The sequence below is a fragment of the Cinclus cinclus genome, chromosome 36 (assembly GCF_963662255.1).
Source record: "Cinclus cinclus chromosome 36, bCinCin1.1, whole genome shotgun sequence".
In the NCBI taxonomy this organism is placed as follows: domain Eukaryota; kingdom Metazoa; phylum Chordata; class Aves; order Passeriformes; family Cinclidae; genus Cinclus; species Cinclus cinclus.
The window spans coordinates 975,547-984,860 of NC_085081.1; positions in this window are offsets into that span (position 1 = coordinate 975,547).

The following is a 9,314-nucleotide window of genomic DNA, read 5'->3' on the forward strand; positions in this document are numbered from 1 at the left end:
TGTGGATTAAGGGGTGGGGTCTAAAGTGGGTGGGGCTTAATACTAAATTGTTGGGGTAGAGCCTAAAGTGGGCGTGGTTCAGCTATAAGGGGGCGTGGCCAAGGCTCACCCAGGCACAGAGCGAAGGTTTTGGCCACCAGTGGGCGGGGCCAGTCCGGGGCCATGATGGCGCCAAGCTCCGCCCCCTCCGGGGCTCGGGCGTGGTCCAGGAGCAGCCTTGGTGGGGGAGGGGAAAGAGGAAAAAATTCTAAAAAAATTATCCCAAAATTCCAAACCAAATCCGTCCCAAATCCTCGAAAAATTCACCCCAGATTTCAAACAAAAAAAAAAAAAAGGAAAATCACCCGAATTTCACCAAAAAATCCAACCCAAATTCCCAAAAAATTCCTCTCATTCCACAAATTCATCACCAAAAAAAAAAAAAAAAAAAAATCCACCCAAAATTGCCAAAAAAAAAATTCAACACAAATTCCCAAAAAAATTCAACCCGAATTCCCAAAATTCCTGTAATTTCAAACTTCCCAACGTTTCACCCAAAAATCCCTAAAATTTCCCCCACAACTTAAAAAAATTCCTGATCCCATAGACCTCCAAAAATTCCCAAAATTTCTCAAACTTTCCCTTAGAATTTGCAAATTCTTTCCCAAAATTCCTCACGTTTCACAAACTTCCCCGAGTTTCCCACAGAATCCCTGAAATTTCTCGGATTTCCCCCAAAATTCCCGAACTTTTTCTGTAAAATTCCCGGAATTCCGGGTCCCACCTCCTGATGTCGATCACCGGCGTCTCCGGAATTTCCGGGAGGGCCTCGGGGGGCGGGGCCGGAAGTGGTGGGACACTGAGAGAAGAGCAGTCATGACGTCATTGACCCACGCCCACTCACGACACTACTTCCGGCTTAATATGGGGCCACTTCCTCTTCCAAAACTACCACTTCCCCTTTAACGCCCACCCACTTCCGGTGTAGCAACTTTTATTCCCTGCATTTGTCTCCAGAATCACTTCCTGCACAACCACCACTCACTTCCGGTTTAACGGCCACTCACTTCCGGTTTACAGACTATTCACTTCCGGTTTAAAGACTACTTACTTCCGGTTTAACGGCCACTCACTTCCGGTTTAAAGACTAGCCACTTCCGGTTTAACGACCACTCACTTCCGGTTTAGAGACTACTAATTTCCGGTTTAACGACCACTCACTTCCTGTGCAAGCACAACTCACTTCCTGTGTACTCCATTTGCTTCCGGTGGGAATCCGCGCCCACTTCCGGTCACCACGGGCGCCATTTTCCCCCCCCCCGATCTTTCCCGGCTTTTTCCTTTTAATTTTAACCCAAAATTCCCCAAATTTCCCCCCAAATTTCGGCAATTCTGATAAATTCCCCGGATTTTTTTCCCGCCCACCAACTCCCGGCCTTGACCCCTCCCCTAATTCCACTTCCGCTTGTCTTGCGACAACATCCGGTTGGCGCGCTGTCACTTCCGGTTTAGGCTCCGCCCCCACCTTGGCTCCTCCTCCAGCGGCTCCAGGGAAAGCTCTGGGGGGAGGGGGAGGGGCAAAATCAGCCCCAAAACTTCCAAAATTTCTCCCCCCAAAAAAATTCCGATTTTTTTCCCAAATTTTCCCCTCAAATTTCCCCGAATTTTTTTTTTTCCGATTTTTGCCCCAAAATTTTTTTTTCTCAAAATTCTTCCCGAAATTTTGCCGCGTTTTAACAAAAATTTCCCGTTCCCACCCCCCAAAATTTTTTATCTCCAAACTCCCCAAAAAAATTCCCAAAAAAACACCAAAAATCCCAAATTTTCCCCCAAATTTCCCCCCTGCAAAATTTCTCAGTTTTTACCCCCAAATTTTCCTTTTTCCCCCCATTTTTTTTATTTCAAATTCCCCAAAAATCCCCCAAATTGCCCAAGTTTTCCCAAAAAATCCCAAAATTTTCTAAATTTTCCCATATACCCCAAAATCCCCAAAAAAACTTCCCAGAATTCCCTTTTCTCCCCAAAAAATTTTCCCAGTTTTTTCAACAAATTTTCCCAAAATCCCCAAAATTTTCCCAGTTTTTCCCCAACTTTTTCCCAAAATTCCAAAAAAATTCCCAAAATTTTCCTGATTTTTTTCCAATTTTCCCCCAATTCCCCCAACATTCCCAAAATCTTCCCAAATTTTTCACAAATTCCCCCAAAATTCCCAAAATTTTCCCAATTTTCCCCAAATTTTTCCCAAAATCCCCCAAAAAATCCCCAAATTTCCCAAAACTTCCCAAAATTTACGCAAAATTCCCTGAAAATTCCCAAATGTTCTCCCAATCTCCCCCAAATTTTGTTTTTTTCCCCACTGATATTTTCCCAAAATCCCCAAAAAATTTCGCCAGAATTCCTCAAAATTTCCCAAAATTTCCAGAATTTTTTCCCAATTTTCCCATTTTTTTCCCCAATTTTTCTCCATTTTTTCCCCAATTTTTCCCCCCTTTTTTCCCTGATTTTTCCCCAAATTTTCCCCATTTTTTCCCCCGTTTCTTTCCTGATTTTTCCCCAAATTTTCCCCATTTTCCCCCCAATTTTCCCAATTTTTCCCCAATTTTTTCCCTACTTTTCCCAAATTTTCCCCATTTTTTGCCCGTTTTTCCCCTGATTTTTCCCCAATTTTTCCCCAAATTTTCCCCAATTTTTTTCCCAACTTTTCCCATTTTTTCCCAATTTTTCCCCAATTTTTTTCCCAAATTTTGCACAATTTTCCCCAATTTTTCCCCATTTTTTTCCCCAAATTTTCCCCAAATTTTCCCCAAATTTTCCCCGATTTTTTCCCTGATTTTTCCCCAATTTTCCCCAATTCCTCACCCGAGCTCGGGGGGGGCAGGCTCGGCTCCAGCGCCTCCCGCAGAACCTGGGGACAAAAATTTTGGGCCAAAATCTCCCAAATTTGGGCAAAATTTGGGAATTGTGGGGCTAAAGAAAAAAATCTGGGATTTTTGGGGCAAAATTTGGGCAAATAAAGGGGAAAAAAATTTGGGATTTTTGAAGGAAAATTTGGGAATTTTGGGGGAAAATTTTGGGGGAAAAAATCGAGAATTTTTGAAGGAAAATTTCAGGGAAATTTGGGAGAAATTTGGGAATTTTGAGGTAGAATTTGGGAATCTGAAGCAAAATTTTGTGGGAAAAAAAAAAACAGGAATTTTTTGAAAGAAAATTTGGGTAAAAATTGGAAATTTTGGGGTAAAATTTTGGGAAAAAATTGGGAATTTTCAAAGGAAAATTTGGGAATTTGGGGGAAAAAAATCAGGAATTTTTGAAGGAAAACTTGAGAAAAAAATTGGGAATTTTGGGAAAAAATTTTGGGGGAAAAATGGGGAATTTTTGAAGGAAAATTTGGGCGAAATTTGGGATTTTGGGGAAAAAATTTGATTTTTTTTAATATGGAAAATTTAGAGGTTTGGGAGAAAAAAAATATGGGGAATTTTGGGGATTTTTTGGGGATTTTTTTTGGGATTTTTGGGGAATTTTTGGGATTTTTTGGGATTTCTGATTGAGAAATTCTGGGATTTTTTTGGAATCCTTGCTTCTGGAATTTTGGGAATTTTTGGGTCAGGATTTGGAAAAATTGGGGATTTTAGGAATTTTGGGGATTTTTGGTGATTTTTTTGGGAATTCTGGGTCGGGAATTTTGGGGAATTTTGGGATTTCTGGGGCAGAAATTTTGAGTATTTTTGGGGAATTTTAAAATCCAGGAATTTCGGGATTTTTTTAAAAAATTTATTTATTTTGTTTTTTTGGGGATTTCTGGCTCAGAGTTTTGCGGGAATTTTTGGGAATTTTTTTGGGATCCTCACCTCCACCTCGCTGGGCGGCTCCGGGGATGGAGGGCGGGGGAGGGGCCGGAAGCAGCGACCCCAAAATTGGAGAAGCTCTGGGGGGAGGGGCGCTGGGGGGAGGGGAAGGGAAAGAGAGAGAAAAAAAAAAAAACACACCGAAAAAAATTAAATTAATTAAAAAAAAAAAAAATGAAAAAAACTTGAAAAAAACCCATTAAAAATAAAAACAACAACAAAAAAAAAACCCGACAAGAAAACGGGGTCAGGAAATGAATCTGTGGGGCTGGGAAATCTATGGGGCAGGGATGGGATCAGGATCTATGGGGCAGGAATGGGGTCAGGAAATGAATCTGTGGGGCAGGGAAATGTGTGGGGCAGGGAAATGTGTGGGGCAGGGAATGGGATCAGGATCTGTGGGGCAGGGAATCTATGGGGCAGAAATGGGGTCAAAAATGAATCTGTGGGGCTGGGAATGTGTGGGGCAGGGAATCTATGGGGCAGGAATGGGGTCAGGATCTGTGGGGCAGGGAAATGTGTGGGGCAGGGATGGGATCAAGGATCTATGGGGCAGGAATGGGGTCAGGAAATGAATCTGTGGGGCTGGGAATGTGTGGGGCAGGGAATCTATGGGGCAGGAATGGGGTCAGGATCTGTGGGGCAGGGAAATGTGTGGGGCAGGGATGCGATCAAGGATCTATGGGGCAGCAAATGGGGTCAGGATCTATGGGGCAGGAATGGGGTCAGGATCTATGGGGCAGGGAAATCTATGGGGCAGCAAATGGGGTCAGGATCTATGGGGCAGGAATGGGGTCAGGATCTATAGGGCAGGGAATCAATGGGGCAAGAAAAGGGATCATGAAACAAATCTGGGGCTGGGAAACGTGTGGGGCAGGGAAATCTATGGGGCTGGGATCTGTAGAACTGGAAAAGTGAGAGGCACAAACAGGGTAATGATCTATGGGGCAGGAAATCTATGGGGCAGGAAATCTATGGGGCACGGAATGGAGTCCATCTATGGGGTCAGGAAATCTATGGGGCCAAGATGAGCTCAGTCTATGGGGCATGAAAATCTATGGGGCAGGGAATGTGTGGGGCGGAGAATGGGGTCAAGAATTCAATCAGGAGCAGGGAAATGTGTGGGGCAGGGAATGGGATCAGGATCCATGGGGCAGGGAAATCTATGGGGCAGGAATGGGGTCAGGAGCTATGGGGCATGGAATGTGTGGGGCAGGGAAATCTACGGGGAAGGGATGGGATCAAGGATCTGTGGCAGGAATGGGGTCAGGATCTATAGGGCGGGGAATCTATGGGGCAGGAATGGGGTCAGGAGCTATAGGGGCAGGGAATCTATGGGGCAGGAATGGGGTCAGGATCTATAGGGCAGGGAATCTATGGGGCAGGAATGGGGTCAGGATCTATAGGGCAGGGAATCTATGGGGCAGCGATGGGATCACAAATTCAATCTGGAGCAGCAAATGTGTGGGGCAGAGATGAGGTCAGGAAATCTATGGGGCAGGAACAGGGTCAGTCTATCGTGTAGAGAGATCTATGGGGCAGCGAATGGGGATCAGGATCTATGGGGCAGGGAATGTGTGGGGCAGATATGGGGTCAGGAATTTAATCTGGAAATGGGAAATGTGAGGGGCAGGGATGGGAACAAGGATCTATGGGGCAGGAAAGGGGTCAGGATCTATAGGGGAGGGAATCTATGGGGCAGGGATCTGTAGGACTGGAAAAGTGAAAGGCACAAACGGGGTAACCATCTATGGGGCAGGGAATCTATGGGGCAGGGAATCTAGTGGGCAGGGAATCTATGGGGCCAAGATGAGCTCAGTCTACGGGGCATGAAAATCTATGGGGCAGGGAAATGTGTGGGGCAGAGAATCTATGGGGGCAGAAATAGGGTCAAGATCTATGGGGCATGGAATTTGTGGGGCAGATATGGGGTCAAGAATTTAATCTGGAATTTGGAAATGTGTGGGGCAGGGAAATCTATGGGGCAGGAATGGGGTCAGGATCTATGGGGCATGGAATGTGTGGGGCAGGGAATCTATGGGGCAGGAATGGGACCAAGAATCTATGGGGCAGGAATGGGATCAGGATCTATGGGGCAGGAATGGGATAAGGATCTATGGGGCAGGAATGGGGTCAGGATCTATGGGGCAGGAAAGGGGTCAGGATCTATGGGGCATGGAATGTGTGGTGCAGGGAATCTATGGGGCAGGAATGGGGTCAGGATCTATGGGGCAGAAATGGGGTCAGGATCTATGGGGCAGGAATGGGATCAGGATCTATGGGGCAGGAATGGGGTCAGGATCTATGGGGCAGGAATGGGATCAGGATCTATGGGGCAGGGAATGGGGTCAGGATCTATGGGGCATGGAATGTGTGGTGCAGGGAATCTATGGGGCAGGATCTAATGGGGTCAGGATCTATGGGGCAGGAATGGGATCAGGATCTATGGGGCAGAAAAGGGGTCACAATCTATGGGGCAGGAAAATCTATGGGGCACAGAAATCTATGGGGTAGAAATGGGGTCAGAATCTATGGGGCAGGGAATCTATGGGGCAGGGAATCTATGGGGCAGGGAATCTATGGGGCAGATTTAGGATCTCGGGGTCACTTTTGGGCTCTCACCGTGGCACGCCGTGCTCAGGAGTTCACTTGGGGGGCGCCGGGATCTGTGGGGCAGCTCCAGGGGCTCCTGAGGGGGGAATGGAGATTTGGGATCTGTGGGGTGGATTTGGGATCTGTGGGGCAGGATTGGGATCTGTGGGGCAGGATTGGGATCTGTGGGGTGGATTTGGGATCTGTGGGGCAGGATTGGGATCTGTGGGGTGGATTTGGGATCTGTGGGGTGGATTTAGGATCTATGGGGTGGATTTGGGATCTATGGGGCTGGATTGGGATCTGTGGGGCAGGATTGGGATCTGTGGGGTGGATTTGGGATCTGTGGGGCAGGATTGGGATCTATGGGGTGGATTTGGGATCTGTGGGGTGGATTTGGGATCTGTGGGGCAGGATTGGGATCCGTGGGGCTGGATTGGGATCTGTGGGGTGGATTTGGGATCTGTGGGGCAGGATTGGGATCTATAGGGTGGATTTGGGATCTGTGGGGTGGATTTGGGATCTGTGGGGCAGGATTGGGATCTATGGGGTGGATTGGGATCTGTGGGGTGGATTTGGGATCTGTGGGGCAGGATTGGGATCTATGGGGTGGATTTGGGATCTGTGGGGTGGATTTGGGATCTGTGGGGCAGGATTGGGATCTATGGGGTGGATTTGGGATCTATGGGGCTGGATTGGGATCTGTGGGGCAGGATTGGGATCTATGGGGTGGATTTGGGATCTGTGGGGTGGATTGGGATCTGTGGGGCAGGATTGGGATCCGTGGGGCTGGATTGGGATCTGTGGGGTGGATTTGGGATCTATGGGGCTGGATTGGGATCTGTGGGGTGGATTTGGGATCTGTGGGGCAGGATTGGGATCTATGGGGTGGATTTGGGATCTGTGGGGCAGGATTGGGATCCGTGGGGCTGGATTGGGATCTGTGGGGTGGATTTGGGATCTGTGGGGCTGGATTGGGATCTGTGGGGCAGGATTGGGATCTATGGGGTGGATTTGGGATCTGTGGAGCAGGATTGGGATCTGTGGGGTGGATTTGGGATCTGTGGGGCAGGATTGGGATCTATGGGGTGGATTTGGGATCTATGGGGTGGATTTGGGATCTATGGGGCTGGATTGGGATCTGTGGGGCAGGATTGGGATCTATGGGGTGGATTTGGGATCTATGGGGTGGATTTGGGATCTATGGGGCTGGATTGGGATCTGTGGGGCAGGATTGGGATCCGTGGGGCTGGATTGGGATCTGTGGGGTGGATTTGGGATCTATGGGGCTGGATTGGGATCTGTGGGGCAGGATTGGGATCTATGGGGTGGATTTGGGATCTATGGGGTGGATTTGGGATCTGTGGGGTGGATTTGGGATCTATGGGGTGGATTTGGGATCTGTGGGGTGGATTTGGGATCTATGGGGCTGGATTGGGATCTGTGGGGTGGATTTGGGATCTATGGGGTGGATTTGGGATCTGTGGGGCAGGATTGGGATCTATGGGGTGGATTTGGGATCTGTGGGGCAGGATTGGGATCTGGGGTTACACAGTGGTCTGTACTGGTCCATACTGGTTTATACTGGTCCGTACTGGTCCATAATGGTTTATACTGGTCCTTACTGGTCCCTATTGGTTTATATTGGTCCGTACTGGTCCATTCTGGTCTATACCGGTCCATACTGCTCCGTACTGGTCCGTACTGGTCCTTACTGGTCCGTACGGGTCCGTACTGGTCCGTACTGATCTGTACTGGTCCATACTGGTCCCTACTGGTCCTTACCGGTCCTTACTGGTCCGTACTGGTCCGTACTGGTCCATACCGGTCCATACTGGTCCATACCGGTCCATACTGGTCCGTACTGGTCCGTACTGGTCCGTACTGGTCACTCACCCTCCTCCTGCACTGCCCCTGCCATTCCCGGATCTGTTCCCGAATTTCCTCCGCCGGAATTTGGGGCTGGGGGTCCCACAGGGGGGGGAGGGGCCGGAGCCGGCGGGGAGGGGGAGGGGCGGGAGGGGGGAGGGGCGGAGCTTCCGGGGGGGCGGGGCCTGAGAGGGGAAGGGGGAGGGGAGGGGAGGGGAGAGAGAGAAAAAGAAAAAAATTAAAAAAAAAAAAAAAAAAAAAGAAAATTCAGCCAAAAAAATCCCAAAATTTTCCCGAATTTTTTTCCCATTTTCCCCAAATTCTCCCCAAAATTTTTCACCATTTTTTTTCTCATTTTTCTCCAATTTTTTCCTGTTTTTTTCCCCAATTTTTTTCCCCATTTTTTTTCTTTTTTTTCCCCATTTTTCCCCAATTTTTTCTTCATTTTTCCCAATTTTCTCCATTTTTTTCCCCAATATTTTCCCCAATTTTTTCCCATTTTTTCCCATTTTTCCCCAATTTTCCCCAAAATTTTTCCCATTTTTTTTCTCATTTTTCCCCAATATTTTCCCCAATTTTTTCCCATTTTTTTCCCATTTTTCCCCAATTTCCCCCAAAATTTTTCCCATTTTTTTTCTCATTTTTCCCCAATTTTTTTCCCAATATTTTTTCCATTTTTTTCCCATTTTTCCCAGATTTTCTCCAAAATTTTTCCCAATTTTTTCCCATTTTTTTCTCATTTAACCTCGATTTTTTCCCCATTTTTTCCCATTTCATTCCAATTTTTTTCCTATTTCCCCCAATTTTACCCAAATTTTTTCTCAATTTTTTCTCCTTTTCTCCCAATTTTTTCCCATTTTCTCCCCATTTTTCCCCAAATTCTTTCCCCAATTTTTTTCTCCATTTTTCCCAATTTTCTCCCAATTTTTTCGATTTTTTCCCCATTTTTTCCCCCTATTTTTTTCCGATTTTATTCCCAAATTTTTCCCAACTTTTCCCGGTTTTTTTCCCAAAATTTCCCCAATTTTC